General features: G+C 37.9%; 1 pseudogene; it reads left to right on the top strand.

The window, feature by feature from the left end:
* Positions 1-3,737: 3,737 nt before the first annotated feature.
* LOC121464211 lies at positions 3,738-23,473 on the top strand (annotated as a pseudogene).
* Positions 23,474-23,812: the final 339 nt, after the last annotated feature.

The raw sequence follows: 23,812 nt of genomic DNA, 5'->3' as shown, positions 1-23,812 counted from the left end.
TAGATCAGCAACAAAGCTGATTTGTGATTTCTGATGGAATGAGTTCAACAATGGAGTTCACAAATGTTAAATGTATATTAAGTGTGATGGTTCTCACTCCTGGAACTTCACTCAACTGTTGGAAAGGAGCATATGCTAATCAAATTGTGATGTGAAATTCTGTGTATGTTCTAGAGTGATTATCATTCTTAAGGCAAATTATACGGCATGAATTTGTTAACATTGTTTTGTTCAAGCTTTTTTATTTTTTAGTAAAGTATAAATGCTTCTGTGTCTTTTGGCATCTTTAAAAATATAAGAATAGAGAAACAATTATCTGGGTATGTTTAATTAACCCAACTATAACACAGTCCAATCATTTCTCCAACTGTGTGATGCTATGTCTTGGAGAAGATCCATTATATTAGTCAGAGTCCTCTGGAGAAAAGAGCAGTGGGAAATATGTAGCTTGAGATATGAGGTTGGGCTGGTGAGATTGTTCAGCATGTAGGTTTCATGGTCTCAAGCCTGATGACCTAAGTTTGGTCCCTAGGGCACACATGTTGAAGAGGGGATACTTTTTATCAAAAGCTTTCCTCTGAAATTCACAGAGGCCCCTTGGTACATGAACATTTTCACACATGCACACATACACTACACTAAAAGCAAGCAAAAGTAAGTTTAAAAAGAGACACAAAGCTGTAAATTACTTTTATACAAAGTTTAAGAGTCAAAGTTAATTCTAAACAGGAAATCAAAAGCATTCCATTGTGTAATTCCATCCAAGAATCAGGGAAACCAGTGAATTAGAGTCCATTTTGGAGTCTACAGATCCCCGAACCAGGAGTATTAAGAGCAGAATACTCATTTTCTAACCCAAGAAAAGCTGCACAGATTTCTCTTCTCCATTGTTTATACTCTCAAAAGAGTAGAGCAAGCCTATCTACATAGGTTGGGGAAACCTAGCTATTCAGTCCACACATTCAAATGCTCATCTCAACCTGGAAGACATCCAGGAGATCTTGTCTTTTTCTACTTCCCATGTAGATTAGATCCAGGTATGTCTCTCTCTTTCTCTCTTAGGGTTCTCTTTGTTGTCTAGGTTCTCTGGGACTGTTAATTGTAGGTTGGCTTTTTTTTGCTTTATTTATGTCTAAAAGCCACTTATGATATTTGTCTTTCTGTGTGTGGGTTACCTCACTCAATATGTTTTTTTTTTCTAGATCCATCCATTTGTCTACAAATTTTAAGATGTCTTTTTTTTTTCTGTGTAGTACTCCATTGTGTAAATGTACCACATTTTCCATATCCATTCTTCGGTAGAGGAGGATTCAGGTTGTTTCCAGGTTCTGGCTTGTAGTATGATTGAGCATTCTTTGGGTAAATACCCAAAAGTGGTATTGCTGGGTCTTGAGGTTGATTGTTTCCAAATTTTCTGAGAAATCACCATACTGATTTCCAAAGTGGCTGTACTAGCTTGCACTCCCACCAGCAATGCAGAAATGTTCCCTTACCCAACATCCTCTCCAGCATAAGTTGTTATCAGTGTTTTTTATCTTGGCCATTCATACAGGACTAAGATGGAATCTCAGAGTTGTTTTGATTTTCATTTCTCTGATGGCTAAGGATGTTGAAGATTTTCTTAAGTGTCTTTCAGCCATTTTAGGTTCCTCTGTTGAGGGTTCTATGTTTAGGTCTGTGCCCCATTTTTTCATTTGGATTATTTGGTATTTTGATGACCAATTTCTTGAGTTCTTTGTATATTTGGAGATCAACCCTCTGTCCGATGTGGGGCTAGTGAAATTGTTTTTCAATTCAGTAGGCTCCCATTTTGTCTTGTTGACCATGTCCTTTGCTTTACAGAAGCTTCTGAGTTTCAGGATGTTCCATTTATTGTTTTTCTCAGTTTCTGTGCTACTGGGGTTATATTTAGAAAGTGGTTTCCTGTGCCAATGTGTTCAAGTATACTTCTCACTTTCTCATCTGTGAGGTTTGGTGTGGCTGGCTTTATGTTGAGGTCTTTGATCCATTTGGAAGTGAGTTTTGTGCATGATGATAGATATGGATCTATTTTCATTCTTCTACATGTTGATATCCAGTTATGCCAGCACCATTTGTTAAATATTATTTTTTTCCATTTTAGATTCTTTGTCAAAAATCAGGAGTTTGTAGGCATTTGGATTGATATCCAGGTCTTCAATTGGGTTACATTGGTGCTCCTGTCTATTTTTAGGCCAGTGCCAGGCTGTTTTCAGTACTGTAGTTCTGTAGTAGAGTTTGAAGTCAGGGATTGTGATGCCTCCAGAGGTTCCTTTATTGTACAGGATTGTTTTCACTATCCTGGGATTTTTGCTTTTTCATATGAAGTTGAATATTGTTCTTTTGAGGTCAATGAAGAAAATTTTGCTGGGATTTTGATTGGCATTGCATTGAATCTGTAAATTGGTTTTGGAAGATTGCCATTTTTTACTATGTTAATTCTACATACCCAAGAACATGGGCAATGTTTTCATTTTCTGCTGTCTTCTTCAATTTCTTTCTTCAGAGATTTAAAGTTCTTGTAATACAGGTCTTCCACTTGTTTTGTTAGAGTTAATCTTAGATATTTTGTGTAATTTGCATACGTCTAATTTTAACTCCACTTAACTTTATAAAAGGCAAGGTTAGTTTTATCACCATGACAGAAACTAGAGTTACCTGGAAAGAGAACTTTAATTAAAGAATTATCTCTATTAGATTGGCCTGTGGGCATGTGTATACAGCATTTTTATTGAATGATTGATTGATTACTGATGCAAGTGTGAGGACTTGAACCACTCTGGGGTGATACCACACCTTTGCAGATATACCTGGAATGTATAAGAAATGTAACACAAAAAGCCAGGTAAAGCATGACGATATTCAGCTTTCCTTCATGTTTCCGGCATCTACCAGAGTTCTTGCCCTGTGTTCCCTCAATGATGGTCTGAGATTAGGATGTGTAGAACTAACAACCCCTTTCTTCCACAAGTTTTTCTTGGTCATGCTGTTTATCACAGCAGCAGAAAGTGAACCATGGTGGAGGTTGTCACTAGAGAATAGCATATTGGTGTAGAATCTGTCCAGGCTTTTAGGCCTTGACATTTTTTATGGAAAAATATGGAGAATTTTTGAGCTTTTGCCTGGAAAAACCATTGAGAGTTTAGAGCTTATTAAGCTATTACTGGAACGTAGAAAACAATGCTTGGATCGCTATTTGTGTGAGAGTCTTAGGGCATGGAGTTCCAGAGGAAAAATCGAGAAGCCCTTAAACACTGTGAGGGATGGTCTTGTGATAATTTGAAGTAAGAATCTTTGGTTTCTGGTAATCTAGTTTCTAATTGACTAAATTGATTAGAAAGTGACCACCACAACTGAACTGAAATCTTTGCTTTACTGGGACAATTGATAGTGATTATCTGGAGCTAAAAAAAATCAATTGTGATTAATAAGAGACCACTTATTAATTTCAGTAAGGTTAAATCTTTTGTAAAGTATTTCTTTAAGGTCAGTGCACAGAATCTGTGACTCACTGAGGTGACCAAGGACATATCTCAATCTGGAAGTTGAATCTGATAATGTATAAGAGTCTCTCACATAGTCCGGTTTTGAAAGGCTTGAAAGGGTCGTTAAGAAAAGCTGAGGCTTGGCACTATTGGAGGTTGAGAAGTCATTGGTAAAGATACATTCTCAGCTGCAGTGAAGGCGCTAGCATATCGGAGACAGTAGAACAAGCACCAATGACCGAGGCAGGTGTGGAGTGGTGCAAACCCAAGCCTACAAAACAAGTTGTGTGCCCCAGATGTGAGAGTTAAAAATGTGGAGCTACCCAAACCCTTTAGCACCCATAAAATCTTGAATGAGTTCCAAGGACTGCTTTTATGTTGTGGTATTACTTGAGATCTTGAGGGCAAACAAGAAAGGAAACATGGTTGAGCAGGGAAGCATTTGTGTGTCAAGTTTACAAGGGGTCAACTGTGCCAGGAAGTTTGTGTCAACTGGACAGGATGGTTACCTGTGGAGAAAACCTCTATTCATGAACTGCTTCCATCAAACTGGCCTGTGAGCTTGTTTGACAGGACATTTGCAAATTGCTAACTGGCACAGAAGTCTTAAGCCACTTTGGGTAGTGTCATCCATTGGCAGGTATGCCTGGGCTATATAAGAATGTATCTGAGCAAGTGAGAAAACAAACAATTGATGTGGGATTCCCCTCTGTAAGCTGTGAATACCTTTGCTTAATAAAGAGACTGTCTTGGCCTGTAAGAAAGCAAAAGAGTAGAGCTAGGCAGGAAAAGCTAAGCTGGATGCTGGGAGGAAGAAGGTGGAGTTGAGAGAAGCCATGTAGCCCCCTCCAGAGACAGATGCTGGACCTTCACCTGGTAAGCCACAGTTTTGTTGTGATTCACAGATTAATAAAAGTGGGTTAAATTAAGATGTAAGAGTTAGCTAATAAGAAGCTAGAGCTAATGGGCCAGTGATTTACTTAATGCAGTTTGTTTGGTTATTTCAGGAGTCTGAGTGACTGAGAAATGAACAAGCAGCCTACTACTAAAAATTGGTGACCAGCATGAGTAACTAAATCCACATAAATCCTGAGAGGGATTGGAAAAAAATTCTAGACACTAAAAAGCAAAGTTTAGCCACATTTTTTTTTCAGATGGGCTCTGCTTGCTGGAGGCATGCTGCAGTTCCTTTAAGAGAGGTCTTCTTGACTCAGCGGTAGCATAAAAAAAAATTCATGTGGTTTCAAGATGGCAGTTTCCTGGGCCATGCTGCCAGCACAAACTCTGGCTCTTTCATGAGACCGAGCATTTAAATAGGGTCTGTGAGCAGAGTGCTACAACTTGCTTAATGGAGACATAGACCCACTGTGTGCCTAAAAATGGGGCAATGTGTATGACTCTGGAATGTTGGACTAGGCTGAGCAAGCAGGTAAGACCATGTTATAATTATGTAAAATATAGGGAAATGCGTGTGTGTGTCTGATAAGAACTGAAAACTTATCCTGCAGCTGTTTTGCCAGAAGGTACTCATCCTCACTAACTGTACCTTAAGATCTAAGGTTTAAAAAAGTAGGAAAAAATAAGAAAGCATGAACAAGTGAGCACTGTTTATAATACATTCAGTTTTCTTCGGGGGATGTCTATGCAAAAAGAAATGGTCCCTGAGAACAGACCAGGCAAACATTTTGAAAATTTAATACAGGTATTTCATCAGACAGATATGGACATCAGACCTTCTCAATGGCTGCTCGAGTTGAACCTACCAGGTCCTTGAATTCCAGACACAATCATGGTCCAATTGGAGTTCCATTCTTGATATCATGCTCGATGACTCCAGGAGCCCAATACTAATACTGAACACTGAGCCAAAACTTTCTTTAGATGTGTGGTTTGTGAAGGCTGTAGTTTTTGCCTTGGCTGCCATTTGGGATTTTAGGTTTATGGTGTTCCTTCTTGAATTTCTGTTTTATTATATATACTCTTCAAAGATTTTTTAAAAGCGGTGTCACCATCATGGGTTGGCTAAGAGCTTCTGAAATCCTTCCAATAAACAGCAGGTGAATGATGATCAAGCCCCAAGTCTAGAATATATGGAAGATATAAGTGAAAGCTGAAAGATCAGAAAAGCTTAACAGTCATCCACTAGTTTTCACCTTTATGAAAACCTCAGAATGAATGGGGTTTCCTGTCTCTACAAGTCCTCGGATTGAATGGGCCTCTGCAAAACCTCAGACTGAATGCTGTGAGTTCCTGTCTCCTCCCACTTTATATTCTTCTCGCCACCCAGTCATATCACTTTCTATCTCCGTCTTCCTAGTGCTGGGATTAAAGGTGTGAGCCACCACTATCTGACTGTGATTTTCTTTTAGACTGGAGCAATTTTGTGTAGCCAGGGTAGCCTTGAACTCATATAGATCCATCTTTCTCTGTCTTCTGAGAACTGGGATTGAATGTGTGTGCCACCACTGCCTGACCTGTATGACTAACTGCTAGTTCCACACTTTGATCTTCAGGCAAGCTATATTTGTTAAAGCACAAACAAAATATCACAACAATTCTCCCTTTTTGTCTAAAATAAAAAAGTTATAACTTATACAAGAAAACCTATATACAACAAGCACAATAACTGTATAAAATATATACAGGCAATAAATACATCAGCAATGTCTAGTTTTTGCATTTGAAAAATTCAGAGAAAATACTTCATTATCGGTCATGTCTTGGTGAGTTCAGGGAATTGTACCTAATTAAATTTCTATACGAACTTGCATTACCAAACCTTTATCTCAATGTCTCTCATCTTTACGCACATCACACCTCTTTAGTGATTCTCTTTTCTGAGTCTGGTGAACAAAGAAAACTGTAACTATCTAGTCTTTATCTGCCTCAGAGACCTGAGAAGGAAATAATATTGACTGAGTAATCAGGAAGGGCAAACAATCAACTTCCAAAATGTGAGAAATGACAGAATCAACTGGCTGCCTGGACAGTCATTCAAGGTTCTTTTGCAATTGGGGCATTCAACTTCAGTCTAAAGGCCTAGAATATTCAACAAACTTTTCTATGAAGCAGAATATTTGAAGGACTGTTCCTCTTTATCTTGGCAAGGTTTAGCACTCACTCTCTTTTGTGTCCTGCTTGTTCAATATGGACAGCATACTGTCAACAGTTGAGGCAAGAACACTTTCTTGCCCAGTGGCTTACTTTTGCCACAAAGAACATAAATTCCATTTGGAGTATCTGTAATGCCCATCTTCCTCTCTGAAGTAGATTGGTACTGCCAGGAGCAGACATGTCTCACTGTCATGAAAAAAGAACCTATGTTATTAAAACATCTTAAATGCCACATTGTAGCATGATTAATAAAAACCGAGAGAAAAATATTGGAGTTCAATCTGAAAGTCAGAAAAGCAAAACAGCCAGCCACTGGCTCTTACCTCTACCTCAGTCTGAAGTGGCAATCTTGCCTCCAGGAATCTTAGAATGAGACTGTGTCTAAGAGCTCCTTTTATATTCCTCTCGAGGCCTGGGATTAAAGGAATGCACCACTACTGCTGAATTTTTATGGCAAATTAGCATGGCTACTGGGATTAAAGATGTGGGTCACCACTGTCTGGTGTGTAAGTCTGATCAATGGGGCTGTTTTGTTCTCTGATCTTCAAGCAAGTTTGATTTATTAAAATACAAATGAAATATCACTACACCATGTTCTGTAGATCTCTGAAATGTCTGAGGATGGCCTATCTAAAATTTATCTCTGTTTCTGCTGCTCTCTAAGACAGAACGTGATCTGGCTGGGTAGAGAAAGGACTATAAAGTGGCAGGAGACATGACCTCAAGGCATTCAGTCTGAGGACTTGTAGATAAAGGACCTTGTTCCCTTGGTTTGAGGATTTCATAGAGATAAAACTGACTCCTTCATTTCTCTGTTCTTTCTACATTTACCCTGATACCTGACTCTGGGTTTTTATTATTAAGACCAACTAGAAAGGGCGACTATTGAGGGAGAGAGGGCCTGCTTTTCGTCCCGGCCTCCCACTAGCTTAACCCCCAAAATAATCACACAGAAACTGTATTCGTTTAAACTCTGCCTGGCCCATAAGTTCTAGCCTCTTATTCGCTAACTTTCACATCTTGATTCAACCCATTTTTAATAATATGTATGTCACCACGAGGTCATGGCTTACTAGGAGAGATTCAGCATGTCTGACCTGGCAGCTTCATGGCAGATCTCTGTCTGCCCTTCTTCCCAGCATTCAGTTCTGTCTACTCTACCTACCTAAGAGCTGCCCTATCAAAAGGCCAAGGCAGTTTCTTTATTCAACCAATGAAAGCAAAACATAGACAGAATAACCTCCTACACCAAGCAACAGTTTTCCTTTGTTGTTTTGTTTTGTTCTCCTCTCCTCCCTATAGGAGCAAATTGCTAGCTTGTCCCTTCTCATCCTTCTCATGTATATCTGTTAATTTTTAAAAAGGTTGTCATTTTAATTTGTTTTTCACAGTGGGAATTTGAATGCTCAACATTTTTAAGATATAAATGGTGTCATGAACTCATTCTTCTCCCCATAGTATTTCATTGTCTCTCAAGCAACTTTGTAAGTGAAAACTCCTTACAAAGGACTTCTGGAGGTAACTTGTGTGCTGTTGTGTTACGATCAGAGCTTTCTATTCTTCTTTGGATGTCTCTCTTGGTAGACCTGCCAGAGTCCCATCCTAAATCAGCTCTTTCACTTTTCCTTCCCTTTCCTTCTCCACTGTTTCTCCCTCCAGCATCTCATAAAGCTTCTCCCTTCCTGGCATTTCCATCTCCATTTAAGCTATATCTATCTGAAGTGGCTGCTTTGTGTCTGAAAACTTTATTTTAGAAACATTTTCTTTCTCCTGGAAGTTAATTGTAAGTTGCTTAAGTGCAAATTATCTTCTTGATAATTGTTTCTCTTTATTGTACAACAGATACAATCACATGATAGATCACCTGTGAATGTTCATTTATTTAGAAGGAATTGACAATAAAAGCTATGTTTATGAGACATTTATATATTTTCTTTTTGCTCAATCCTACTTTTAATGATGTGTGGATTTCTTTTAAATGTGTTGCCTATTCTAAGGATTAGGTTCCCCATAGCTATCAGTGCTATTATATTATGGAGCCTAGAAACTGCTCTTCCATAAACTATAAAAATAAGCCTGTGAAACTTAATTGCAGTCATACATATTACTGCATATAGAACAATAATATTTGGAATAGAGAATTCTTTATTTTCAAGTAAGTCACTTTGGGCATGTGGGGATGGTGGTGGCATTCCTGACTTTAACCTACCACATTTCAGTGCCAGCCTAACTCATAAGTTGTGAAAAATAGACAAATAACTCCAGACCTTGACAAATATCACTGTTAAGTTGGGAGCATAGTCCCCAACCCCTGGCATCCACCCCAGCCTCCTGGCCTGGGAGTTGCATTGGTCTGGACTCCAAATCCTAGCATGCCAGGTCCTGACCTCCTCCCCCATCATACTCCCACAGGGTATTTAAGTGGGCTCCCAGAGGAGAAACATGTGTTTTTCACATCTGCATAGGCTCCCTGCTGTCCTGTCTCCCCACCATGCACTGGGCTGCCCGAGAGCGTCTTACTTAATAACATGATGGGCATTTTGATTTGGTTTGATTTGACCTAATTGGATTTCTTGCACTGGCAGAGCCTCCTTTCTTATTATTTTTACTTAACTTTTATTTATTTTAATTTTCACTCCAGTAGAAAACCTTCCCCTGTTCTATACATACAGGAGAAGTTTTTGTTCAGGTTTCCAAATTATTTGTTTTCGCAAGATGCTTTGGTCCTAGAAATAGTAATTTACATCCTTTGCTTTGGTTTTATCACTAACATCTTTTCCCATGAACTCATGCCAAATCTTCATATAAATAACTCTAATCATTAGTGATTTTTGTCTCACATATTTAACATTCAAGGCTGAATGGCAAGGGTGTTGTGTTAACGTTTTCCATGGAGGCCTGAACAGATGTCTTCTCCCTTAAGAGAGGGTACCATTAACATATCAAAGTAACAACTTCACTGAAGTCCAAGCTGAGGATCTGAGAGTAGGTGAAAAGTTACAAATAGGAGCTTGGACATCTCTTAGGCAACTGCAGTATGGCAAAGTCCAGCCCATCCTTGTTGATTGACAACTCACACATGGTTCATTCCTGCAGCTCTCAGCACAGCTTGCAGGCAACTCAAAAGGCAGGGAGGTCTCTCTACTGAGGCTTTGGTAACTGATCCTATACTCTTGAGGAGGGGCCTTGCTGTTGTACATTTCGGCTTTCTTTGATCAGTGAGATTTGTTTACCTGCTGAGGATTAAGAGTTCCCCTTTTTCCTCCAGAGAGGAATGTGTCAGTTTTGGGGAAATTGCTACCAAAGGAAAGGTTGTCTGTTGATTCATCACAGTCAGAACTCTCAAAAATAGGTGAAGATATGATATCCCATGGACTTTGTTGAAGTAGCTATAAAAAAATAATAATGACACTTTAAAGTTCATAGATACTAGAGTTGAAATGTATCTTAGAGCTAGTTAAGGTAATTTCCAAAAGGATTTGTTATTCCATTTTTCTGTGCAGTAACAACTATTTGGTTTATTCCTGTTTCGGGAAGTAGTGGACATCCTGGTTACTCAGGACCTCAGGCTGGCTGTCCAGTCCCACCACCCATCTATGCTGATGAAGGCCCAGCCTTCTTTATTACCCAAAGTCAGCCAGAATCTCACCAGCTAGGTGGACCTGCTGTGACCCCATGGATTCCAGCGCCATCTCTTCTGAAGTGCCACCTGGATTGGAATATTTAATTCACGTAAGTTCAAAAAGATAAAGCTTCATAAACAAGACCATGCTTCTAGTTTACTTATGGGTAGGCAAACACTGTGGTTCATAAAAATTAGAGTCAGTAAATAGATTTTTTTTTTTTTTGACAAACGGTGTCACTCGATGCTATAGTCTGGTTTAGGATCCACTGTTTTGAATTCCTCCTAATTCATCTACCTCAGATTGAAAAATCATGTAGAGGTTATGACATGACCCATAAAACATGACCATCTATTCTAAAATGAGTCACTGATTTTTATGGATTTATTTTCTTTCTGAAGTAAAATGTGAATGTCTTAGGAAGTTGTATTTTCTATTACCTTGGAAGTGATTTATCTATTTTTTTGTTTGTTTGGTTTGGTTTTTTTTTAATTTATTTATTTATTAAAGATTTCTGTCTCCTCCCTGTCACCGCCTCCCATTTCCCTCCCCCTCCCCCAATCAACTCCCCCTCTCTAAGAGCAGTCAGGGTTCCCTGCCCTGTGGGGAGTCCAAGGACCTCCCACCTCCTTCCAGGTCTAGTAAGGTGAACATCCAAACAGTCTAGGCTCCCACACAGCTAGTATGTGCAGTAGAATCAAAACCCATTGCCATTGTTCTTGAGTTCTCAGTAGTCCTCATTATCCGCTATGTTCAGCGAGTCCGGTTTTATCCCATGCTTTTTCAGACCCAGTCCAGCTGGCCTTGGTGAGTTCCTGATAGAACATCCCCATTGTCTCAGTGTGTGGGTGCACCCCTTGCGGTCCTGAGTTCCTTGCTCGTGCTCTCTCTCCTTCTGCTCCTGATTTGGACCTTGAGGTTTCAGTCTGGTGCTCCAATGTGGGACTCTGTCTCTGTCTCCTTTCATCGCCTGATGAAGGCTAATATCCATATTTTCTATTACCTTGGAAGTGATTTATGATAATAGTCAAATACTAGTAAATATTCAGCACATTTCTAGTTTTTTATAATACACTATACAGTATATTCCTCATTAGCTGATATTTGAAAATTTCATACATGTCTACAATAAAATTCTGGTCACATTAATTCACCTACCTTCTTTTGTCTCACTCCTACACTGACAACTATTTTCAAGCCAAATCCTCATCCAACTTTCCTGTCCTTTATTTATTTATTTATTTATTTATTTATTTTGTGTGTGTTTGTGTGTGTGTGTGTGTGTGTGTGTTTGACTGTTAGTTTGAAAACCATTGAGTTTTAACAGACCTACCCCTGGGCTTTATAATTGTACTATCAACAGTTGCATGGGTAAGGTACTAGTGGCTAAATTACTAAAGACAATGACTTCCTCACTGCCAGCAATCTGAGAGCCTGAGACCAAAAGTAGTTCTCAGAGGAGTGTTGAGAACCATGAGCCATGTTATTATCTCTGACTAAATGTTTACCAGCTCAGTATTGTGTAGACCCTATCCAGGGAAACACAGCTGCTGTGAGTTCATAGGTCTCTTCTCATCATGTGGCTCCTCCTCTCTTCCCTGTCTTCTGTGATGCTCTCTGAGACTTGGAGTCGGTGAAATGGGGACATGGCTGTTTCATATCAACAGTCACTTGTTCTCAGCACCTTAGCCAGCAGTGGGTCTCTGCATTAATTCACCATTCATGGCAGAGAGAAGTATCTTTGATCAAGACTGAGGGCAGCACTGGTCTGTTGATAAATATAAATACTTTGAAGGAAGTTTGATGATTTGTCCATTTTAGCAAAATATAAATAGTAAGTTCATTGCTGGTGCCTGTGACCTCCCCAACCATGGGATTTTGAACCTGGTCCCTGGTTCAAGACGTGAATTTCCTCTTGTCAGGCTTCAGATCCTATAGGAAATCAGTAGTTTACCTCCAGAAGAGCTGTGCCTCTATTTCAGTAGCAGGAATACCTTGCTTGACAAGATGGTGTTAGAGAATATAAAGTCTGAAGATTACAAACTATATTAAATCTAGCAGCAAGAAGGAAGCTGACAGCTCAGTTGAAGTATGATTTCCTTGAGTTCTGGAATCAAAGTGTGCAGGAAGCAATGGTCATAACCGGTAGAGTTTGGGGAGCCTCTGGGACATTCTTGGTCAATAATTCCTGAGAAGATGTTCCACACTTGGCCCTTGGATTTTAGTTTTATAACCCATGGCTTCTGAGATAAGCATTATCACCCATGGCTTCTGGGATAAGCATTATTGACCATGCATGGTATATCCATTTTGACAGTTAAAAATTATGAAGCTACATGGATCTAATCTGCATGGGAAGTAAAAGACAAGATCTCCTGAGTAAATAGCATGGGGCTATGGGAGAGGGTAGAAGGTGAGGGAAAAGGAAGGGAGGGGAGCAAAGAAAAATATATAGCTCAATAAAATCAATTAAAAAAGAAAAAAATTACGAAGCTTATAAATTAGTAAGTTTTGATTTGTTTCATGCATTTTTAGTTTCTGTTACCCCTCTCTCTGTACCTCCTGTTCTCCTCAACCCCTGGCCTTTGTTTAAAATTTGCCACTTTCAGTATTTCTTCAGTTTTTATATTGCACATTTGCTACCTTCCTCAGTTTCTGTAAGGCCTCTTCATCACCCACAGCTCTTCCATGCCCCTCTTCTCCTCCCTTTGGGGTTTCTACAGACAGTATAATTTAAATAAACACATCCATAAAGATCCAAACCTATTCACATTTGAGAGAGAACATATGGTGTTTGATTTTCCAGATTAGAGATTACCTCACTCACTTTGATATTTTCCAGTTCCATCAATTCACTTTCAAATTTTATTGTTTCACATTTCTTTGCAGATGGATAAAATTCCATCGTGTGCCTGTCCTGCATTTTCCTTTTCCAGGCATCAGTTATTGCACATCTTGGATGATTCCATTTCTTAGCTATTTTGAAAAGCACAGCGGTGACCATATGTGTGCAGACATCCCTGCAATAAAACGTAGAGTCCTTTGAGTATATGTCCAGAAGTGACATGCACGGGACATATGGAAGTTTTATTTTCAGTCTTTTGCAAAACTTCCAGATCGATTTTCATTGTGTCTGCATTCATTACAATCCTGCCAAGAGTGTGGACCAAGGATCATAAGATCTGATGGTCTGAAAGTGCTAGAAAGGAAGTAATGAGTGCAGTTTTACATGTAGGCATGGCTAGCGCTTTCTGCATAGGACTTCTAACGAGTTCACGTCTACACATAGTCATGGTGAGGGTTTTCTAAATAGGACTCCATCCAGTTGCACAGGACATAGGATCAGAAATCAACCAATGGTTTCTCATGAAACTAAATCTTCTTATCACAAACAAAATGTTAATGAGTGCAGAGGCAGCCCAGAGAACAGAAAAGAATCTTTGTTACCTATACATTTGACAGACGATTAGTGTATGGAGTATAGTAAGAACTCAAAAAACCTAAATGTCAAGAAATCAAAGCACCCAACCAAAAAAAGTGAAACTATAGAATTGAACAGAAAGTTCTCAAAAGGAAGAAATACATGTGGTTAGTAAACATCACTAAAAGTGTTCACTATCCTTAGCTGTAAAATATAGCTTACAAACATTTTTGAGATTCTACCTCACCCGGGGCCATTTTCAAGAAGATAATTGACAAGATCTGGCATGGCCATGGAGAAGGGTCATGCTTATACACAGGCTATAAGGCTTAACTCTTTTTTCTTTACAGAGCCGTTGTGATGCAGAAGTACTATAATTACAGCCATTTACATGGGTGGAAACTTTCCAGTTACCTCAGCGGCTCAGCATTATAAGCCTATGAAAGCAGACCTGCCTTCTGAAACCTCATGCCTTGATTCTGTATTTTGTACTCCGCAATCACAATACTGTATAAATGTCTTGGTGTGTTAAATAGCTTAGTAAATCATAGAGGTCAGATTCAGTAAGTGGTACTGAAAAAAATGAATTTATATTCTGTGTGCCGAGTGTTCTACTATTTTTTGTAATTAGTAAAATTACAATTTTTATTCAGACCACTTTTAATATTAGACACATGCAATGTTTCAAACATCAACCATAAGAGAAAAAAATCTGGGTTTGGGGGTACTGCATGTAGTTTAACATAGCAATGTTAAGTTGACACTTGCTTTGTTTTGTAAGTCAGATAGCTTTAATTAGAGTCTACAGTTCAGTGTTTGTACAAGAGAGCATCTGGAGTTCAGCAAAGGAACTGTCTTCTGAATATGTACTTGTTTATATTTTGAAAAAAAAATACTTTGAAACATTTTTTAAAGAGACAACATCATGCAGGTCATGGTGACCCATGCCCTGAATCCAGCCAAGTCAGAGAGATCGTAAGTGCAGTGCCATCATGGGCTACATAAGGAAACCCTGCTCAAAACCTGAAAAGCCACTACAACAAAAAGGCCACAGATCATAAGATGTATAGAAGTCATGTAAATAAACATGTATAGAAGATGTATATAAACATATATAAAATGTTTTCATATTTCACAAAAATCATCTAGGGAGGACTTTCTAATTTTTATAGATATGTCAGGTTAAGCCAAACTGAACTAATTTCCACACATTAATAATAAATTAATTCAGTAGATATGTTTTAATGGGAAAAGTTTTTAAATATAGTTTTATCAAAAAATAAACAATTGTGAGAATTTGATACTGATAATTGTTGGCAGCTGGTTATAAATACTAAAAATATGAATCCAAAGTTGGTTAGCTAAAGCATCTGAAATTCTCCATTTTCTTTTCACTGTGACAGATAGATCACATTCTGATTCACCAGCAGTTTGAGTTTGTGGAAGGTGTGTATTCTGTTCTCTTCTTCATATTTCTAGAAAAACAATGAAAGTAAGGGCACACTGAAGACCACAAATACAGCATTCTGGAGGACGCAGGATGGAGAACTCGGTTGCTTACAATGTCTTTCCTCATAGTCTTCAAACAAGCAGTGGTATCTAGAAATTTCATTTCTATAAATTAGGGATCTCTTGGTAAATATTATGATGGCCAACTTCCCTCATGATACAGGTACTAATTTGAAAAAGAACACCGAAAACTTACCTTTGCTCTCATATCTAAAAATTGCCCCATGTTTTACCACCCTATTTGGTTTCTCAGCTGCTGTCTACTAGATTGTAACCAGTGTGAGGCTTGCACAGTACCTTGGGCAATGGTGCGGGTCATACAGTGAAAGATCTTTGGAATTAGGGTGGCGGTGTTCTGTAAAATCACTGTTAATGCCATGCAGGACCATGACATCTATGTGTTATAGGGCTCCTCAGCACTTCCTAGTTCAGCCCAGGGCCCTGTTGTCTTAGAGACGCTGTGCAGAGCATGGCCAGGTGCCTACAGATATCTCCACAGGTCCAGTGTCTCCAGGTGCAAAAAAAAGAACTGAAGAAGCTACTAGATAATTATGATAATTTCCAAGTGGATGGAGATTGTAGAGAGATGTGTGAGCTACCGTGTCGTGTATCTACCAGAACAGGATAACAGCTGACATTTAGAATACACCTTTTAAATTCATGGTCACCTGTCTACAAAGTTACTTTTCATTGGAAAATCGGGCCATGCATTGTATGGCGCACTTCTGGACTTTAAATACATAGTTTTCCTTATTTCATTTAAATTGCCTTTTATGTATTTTGTTACATATTATAATATTTTGGGCTTAAGTTTTTCTAAACCAAGTTTTTCTTTGAAAACAAACACTATCTTTTTAATAATGTTTTGTACTTTGAATATTTGCAAATATTCAAATTCCACAGTACATATTTTGAGAATTTTAAGCCTCAAAGTCAGATTTTATAGACTATGTAGCCTTACATTTCTAAGTTTTAGATATGTAAGTTTCAAATTATTTGCTCAACAATTACAGTCACTGTATTATTAATCCACATTCACTAGCTCTTCAGTTTGTCATTAAGAAGAAAAACCCACATCTTCAAATTTTTACTTATTCTCTCAAATGGAGTCATTTTTACTATTACAAACAATATAAAAGATAACAAATTCTCTGTTCACTTTCAGCATCTGAGTTTATAACCAGCAATTGTACTTTCATCTTATTGAAAAGTAAACAGACGCTAAGGATAAAGTTCCATCATTTTTTTTTTCTTTTGCACTCTTAGGACTCAAATCTAGGGTCTTGTGCATAGTAAGCAATTATGCTACCACTAAACTGATTGTAGCCCTGCATAGACTCATTTTGTTGGATTTAATTTTCCAATGAGCTGGCAGAAAACTAGAAGTTGGATAAAATGAGTATAGTTCAAGCTACACAATTGAACTGCTATTTGAATAATAGATGTTCTCTCAGTAAAAATAAAATAATTTTCAATTTTCTAAATCTTCACAAAAATATTTGTGGCAGGTATTGTTACATGGCAGTTTTTAAGAGACCGAATTCAAGGCATCTTCAAGTCTCATCGAAGCCTCTAAAATGAGTCCATAGTGCTAGGGCTTCTAAAGGACATTTTTCTATGGGCAAATTTGATTATTAACTACTCTTTCTGTCTCTAAACAAGAGAAGACCCCCATAGCTAGACTTTGGTTAGATGATTCTTGAGAATCTGCATTTGGCACCTGTCTGTTTTCAGCATTGAAAGGAACACCAGTAAGGCAGAGTTCATTTGGAACACCTTTGGCTTTGTGGTCCCACAACATGGCACCGTGATAGGACAGTTGAAATCTGAGCTGAGGTGCCATGCACCTTTCTCACACTCACCTCTTGTCCAGTATTTCCCTACCCTCCTCAAGGGGACCCTGGCTCAGTGCAGTGTTGCTCTTCACCTTTCCACTTTCAATTGCTCTCATTTTACCTGTGTGCATGAAGTGTATGTCTCCCCAATGCTCAATGTTAATGCCAAAAAAATATGGTTTATGAAAAAGTCTCAAACCAACTGATTTGCTTTATTGACTCATATGATTTTAAAAACATCAGCCGTTCTTTAGTTTATCCATAATACATGAACACTATGCTTGAGAAGTGGATGTTGATCCACACACCTATCACCACTGGGCCTGCCCTGTGCAGCAGTCTCCTTCATGAATTAAACCATAGCGGTATCAAAAATGACTGCTTTGTTTTCCGTGTCTCCCAGAGCTATTTGATTTCTTCTTAGTTTGCTGGCCTCTCTTCCTTTTCTTCTGCCTTTCCTTCCTTCAGACTGAATTGTCTATATATACCTTCTTCCTTTTTCTCTTTTTGTGCTATCTAGAATATCATCTAGACCCGGAATATCTAGATATTATATGATCTTAGGATAGGTTGAGGATTTTAATGCACCATTGATTATGTTTACATGCTTTATCTCTTTTAGCCATTTTAGGTTTTGAAACAGCTAACAAATACAAAATTCAGAACCAACTTGGGCAGAAGGTTTACTACGCAGTGGAGGAGTCTAATTTCTTCACACGCAATTGCTGTGGGGACTACAGGAGTTTCTCCATGAGGATTCTTGATAACTCAGGTCACGAAGTCATACTTTTGAATCGACCACTAAGATGTAGCTCTTGTTTCTGCCCCTGCTGCCTCCAGAAGGTCTGTGAACACTTACCAACACAGTTTGCAACATAGTTTAGCAAGAATTTTTGCCATGTTTTTTTAATATTTTTAAAAGTGACCCATGAGCAATATTTGGTCTTTCTTCAACGGTAGGAAGGAAGCTGAAAAACTAAGCCTATGCCCTTGGCTAATCTCCCCTTAGTGGCAGAGTGATATCTCAAACAGCACTTTCTGATGTTCAAGGGAGGACATTTTGGTTACATCTCTTCTCAGAAATGATCATGACTGGTATGAATCAAACTAATGGGGCTCCATGTCTGAGGATGTCTTGGAACAGTTTTCCAGAAATAGAGTGCATTGACAGAAGAGCTGGGATAAAGATACATGTATTCATCTTGTGATTTGTCTGATGATTTGAATACTAAACTGAGGGACAAACAGAAAAAAATATCATTTCCTGTATTTTTCATTTCTTCTCTTTTAATAAACACATCAAGTTATGTCCTCTGTAGTAAACATTCTCCAGATGGAAACTTCCTCAGCTAAAGTCCTGCTGTCTGGTTCATATTACTTGGTGATCTAATCATTGCAAAGGCGCCTTTTCGAACAGATACCAGGGCATACAGACTTTTCAGGGAAGGTAGCTCTTGCCTGGATTTCACTAGCCCATGACCAGTTCTGCCTGCATATCCCAGTGATTCTGCTGATGATATTCTTATAGTGTGGCTCAAACAAAGAACACAGGAAAAAGTTATTTGAGGTTTAACAGAGTACTTACTGTACTCTGAGAGAATAAGTTTGTGTATAAAGAATGTGTTGTCCATGCTATTTAGACAAGGTATAATCTTACATGCATAGCAGTATGTGAGGAGAAAGGATCTGAGGAAAGTACTATATAACCAGTAGAACATGCTCATGAAGCTTGATCATGGATTGTGATGTCCTCTTAGTAAACAAATAGCAGGGCCATGAGTCTAGTGCTCAGCGTCCTTTCCTTAAACAACATCAGGACTCACAGTTGAAAATTCACCAATGATCAGAGCTCTGTCCATATAGATAAGCCACTGTTAATAAACAAGTTTAAGAAAAAGAGTTTGTTAATGATTTTGACAGTTTTTTATAAAAGTTTTCATTTATATATTTTCATTTATATATATAGTTTTCAGTTTTATAAATGAAACATGCAAACTGTCAAGCATTCAATTTGTTCCTTCTATGTATTAGCTGAGGAATCTGATGCAACTTAATTCATCTTTCTTTGGGGCAGTTACTTCCTCCATGAATTAAGAAAAGAAATAGCAGTGATCTAATTAACGGGTGTTGCAAATTGGAATACTGTGGGCCATTCTTAGTAAATGAAGGCACAAATAGACAATATGATCACAAACATATTTATCAACGTTCTTTTTCCTTTTAGATAGAAGTCCAAGCTCCTCCAGGTGTGCCAATAGGTTATGTTATTCAGACCTGGCACCCTTGTCTGCCAACATTTACAGTTCAAAATGAGAAAAAACAGGCTGTTCTAAAAATTGCTGGCCCATGTATCACGTGCAGCTTTGGAGGAAATATTGATTTTGAGGTAACAGATGTGATCATGTTTATTGGACTTCATTTCCTTATAAGTAGAACATATTTTGCAATGCGCTACGGTTGGATTAAATGGAGATTTTTGTACAAATATTTCAAAAGAGAAATAATGTGCTCAGAGAAATATTTTCTGATCCAATGAAAGGTCCTTGCTGATGCTGTTAAAGAATAAGGTGCAGTCATCTGAAAAATATCCACAATTCCTATATTGGCTACTTCTCAAATTGCTATGACCAATACCTGACAAGAAGCAAGGTCAAAGAAAAGTGCCTTCAGGCACTGCACGCACATGCTACATAGACCTCCATGGAAGCAAAACACCCACGTACATAAAATAAAAATGAGTGAATCTTTTTTTTAGAAGAAAAAGCTTAGTGCAGGTATAGTGATTACTGTCCAGTCATGCTTCTCTGGGATCTCCCTGTTAAGTCAGTCCATTGGAAAACATGTTTTTACATTTACTTCCTGGAGGACTTTTAAAGCTGAGGAAATTTGACTCTCTCATTCTCTTTGAAAGTCAGAAAACCTGAAAACAAACGAGGCCTATGTTTCCACAGAACGGTCATAGATAGTCTAAAGCAAATGAGGATTGCCACTTCCTCATACCCGGTCGCCATGTTTAGAACCCTCTCTCCGTGCCAGTGAATGCTGGTCTCTGTGTTCACTCTTGTCACACTGCCTGCTGCACTTGGTAACTGTGGAGTTTTCATTCCTCCCTTAGAATACAGTTATGTGTACATGAAGCCTTGCCTACAATGACCAAAGCATGGTCAATCACAAACATGGGCAGTTCTAAAAAATTACAGGTGAATACTACAAGAGATCTTACAAAGCATGTGTGTATGAGGCTGTGAACATGTGTGAGGGTATTTAATACAGCCTACAAAGACTTTATATAATGGTAGGAGTAAAAATAGATCTATATGAGCAAGCATCTAGATATGTGCAAAGTTATTATTATTTCTATTTTCAGAAACATTAACAGAATCCAAGCTGAAATATAATTTACTTTTAGGAAATAAGTGAAAATACTGGGGAAACCTTGTGAATTTTTCATACATAATGCCAAAAATTTCTATTTTATGGAACACCCCTTCCAATGTTTAGTTACATGGGAGCGTGATTTGAATGGCACATTTCTGATATTTATCCATGAAAGTAGTTTATTATTAGTTTGCTAGAACTTTTTAAACTTCTCCTTTGGTTCACTGATTTTTGTTTTCAATCCAGATCACGTCTCTCGACGAAAATATTGTGATTGGTAGGATTTCCAAGCATTGGTCTGGTTTTCTGAAGGAGTTACTGACAGATGTGGACAGTTTTGGGATCCAGTTCCCACTAGACCTTGATGTGAAAATGAAGGCTGTGATGCTTGGAGCGTGTTTTCTCATAGTAAGTCGACTCCTTGTGTTGGAGGGGGAGAGCCACACAGAAACTATATTATTTAAATCACTTCTTGGCCCATTAGCTCTAGCTTCTTATTGGCTAACTCTTACATCTTAATTTAACCCATTTCCATTAATCTGTGCATCACCACGAGGTTGTGGCCTACCAGCAAAGCTTCAGCATGTCTGTCTCTGGTGGCAGCTCCTTGGCTTCTCCCTGACTCTGCCTCCTTTCCCCAGCATTCAGTTTAGTTTTCTCTGCCTAGCTCTGTTTTTTTGCTCTATCACAGGCCAAGACAGTTTCTATTCATTAACCAATAAAAGCAGCACGTAGACAGAAGGACCTCCAACACCATCATGTGATTACTGTTTCAGATGGTATAGAACTATATAGAGAGAATGCAGAAAACTGCACTCTTAAAGATCTTTTTCTTAGTTAGGAAGATGGGAAGTGGGTATGTTTATATTTCATTGTATATATGTATGCAATGCTAAAAAAAACTGGAAAAAGAAAACTAAACAATATAAGTAATATATTCTTACTTCCCAGGTTTTATAGAAGAGGTGATGTATATCCCCAGCTCTGAGATGGTCTCAGGTCTTCCTTAAAATTTGGATTCAGGGACATATTTTTTATTTAAAGAATCCACACAGTTTCAAATCAAAGATTCAAAGCCCATCTATTGAGAGGTTCTGACTTTAAAAAACAGAAAGTTAACTTGAGACTTCAAAAAATTAATACTTCTATGGAATAGAAGTTGCTGAATCAAAGAGTTTTATCTTGACATATTATTTGATTAAATACCAAACAAAATAAAGTGTAACCATCAATAATACACTTTCAAACAAATCTCTAGATCTAGCTAACATGTTACAGGAAATATTTGGGATAAAGCAGTAGTCCTGAGACTTTTTTTTTTCAGTGCCCATACTAAGTTCCAACCTCAAAATCAGAAGTTTGTTGAATATACAGGAAATTCTCCCATGTGATCAAAGTTAAAGGTTACAGAGACAGATTATTTTATCAAATTAGTGAAAGCTTTGTGTGGCATTCAGGGAAATATGAACACTTGCTACATGATGCTAAATAAACTATTGATTTTTTAATGCAGCAATGGTATTGTGGCTGTGAATAAACTTAATGAAGTCCATATATATCTGAAGGAACATATCATGGGATGTTGGCTAATTTTATGTCAGGGTGACACAGATTGGAGTCATTTTGGAAGAGGGAACCTCAACTGAGTAAATGCCCCCATCAGATTTGCCTCTGGTCATCCATTTTCTTGATTGATGATTAAATGTGGGAAGGCCCAGATTACTGGGACAGTGCTACATCTGAGGTGTTGGTTCTGGGTTCTATAAGAGGGCAAACTAAACCATGACAAGCAAGCCAGTAAGCAGCATCCTTTCATGGCCTCTGCATCAGCTCCTGCCTACAGGTCCCTGGTGTATTTGGGTTCCTGACCTGACTTTTCTCAGTGAAGGACTATGTGAGCTCTAAGCTAAAATAAACCTTGTAGTTTTAGATCATGGTGTTTTATCACAGTAATAGAAACCCTAAGACATGAGGCATTTGATATTTGCTTTTAATTTTCTTTTGAGACCAAATATCCTTGTTTAGTCTAAACTGGCATCTGTTATGGCAATCCTCTTGCCTGAGTCTCCTAAGTGCTATAATTTCAGGTATTCACACAGTTTCAGTTTCAACACAGGAGAGATTTTATTTTAAAAATAATTTTGCTCTTCAATGAGAATAAAGTCATAAAAATCTAAGAAATGAAATAATAGATTCGCCAAACATAGTCATGTTAGTAATTATAAAACCAGGCTAGGAATCACTAAATTTAGCATGCTATTCTCGCAAATTTGAGATATGTGCAATAACTAATTCCTAATTAAAGCTTCAATATTGCAGCATTTCCATTTACTTCAACAGACAAATATTGTGTCTGTTGATAATTATGGGGTTAAATGATATTCTAGTAAAAGTATATGTCGTGAGATAATCAAACTAACTGAAATATCAATCACCTTAAGGATTGTCTTTATTTTGCAATGTGAATATTTAAAATCTACCCTTTAGCAATTTTGCAATATACAGTGCAGTGATATACCTCCAATTCCAGTTCCTTGTGTGAATCACTAGATTTTATTCTTCATTAATGAGCATTTAGAGTCTTTGGTACAACCCTTATTCCCCAACTCAGCTTCCATCCTCAGGCTACAATTCTACTCCCTTTGTTTAGAATGAAGAGTTCAACATTTTTATACTTCACAGGTGAAGAGTATGCTATATTTTATTTTCTTCTCTGGCTCATTTCATGTTATATACCATCTTCCAGGGTTATCCATTTTGTTGTTTATTAAAAGAATTCATTATTATGAATATAAAGTATTTAATTTGTAGTATAATACCCCATTTCCCTTGGTTATTCTTCTTTTCCCTTTGGTTTGGTTTGGTTTATACTTTGATTATTATTGCTTGTCTGATTGTCTTGTTTGTCTTTACTTTGCTTGAAAAAAGTTCTCACCACGCAGACCACTATGGCATCAAACTCAAAACTCAGTTTTCTTAATTTTAAAAGTAGCTTCACTTTTGTTGCTGAAAATTGACTTTATTACTTCTCTTCTTATCTAGGACTTCATGTTTTTTGAAACCGGTAGAGGCCAGAGGCCAAAACTATGATTGTTTTAATGAATCAATAAATGTGTCCTTAGAAAATGTGAAGCCGGAACATTAAGACTCAAAGGAAAGATTTTTTTTGTTGTTGAAGTCATGCATCTATCCTTGAATTAAATTAAGATGTGCACAACTCCACTGTCATGTGTTTGGCTTTTCAAGTTATTATAATTTATTTCCTAGCTCATTAGATTATAGACCTTTTCATATACTATAGGGGATATTCACTTTTTTCCTTGGGAAAACCACCATAAGAGTTAAAAACTTTCCTGTTCCTGCTCTCATCCTGCCATCAAAAAAATGGTGGTGGTGGCACACGCCTTTAATCCCAGCACTCGGGAGGCA

The sequence above is a fragment of the Microtus oregoni genome, unplaced genomic scaffold (assembly GCF_018167655.1).
Source record: "Microtus oregoni isolate MIOR12 unplaced genomic scaffold, Mior012 000028F_ref0000031, whole genome shotgun sequence".
NCBI lineage: Eukaryota > Metazoa > Chordata > Mammalia > Rodentia > Cricetidae > Microtus > Microtus oregoni.
Note: the sequence above shows the minus strand (reverse complement) of the source record. Positions and strands in the feature narration are given on the sequence as shown.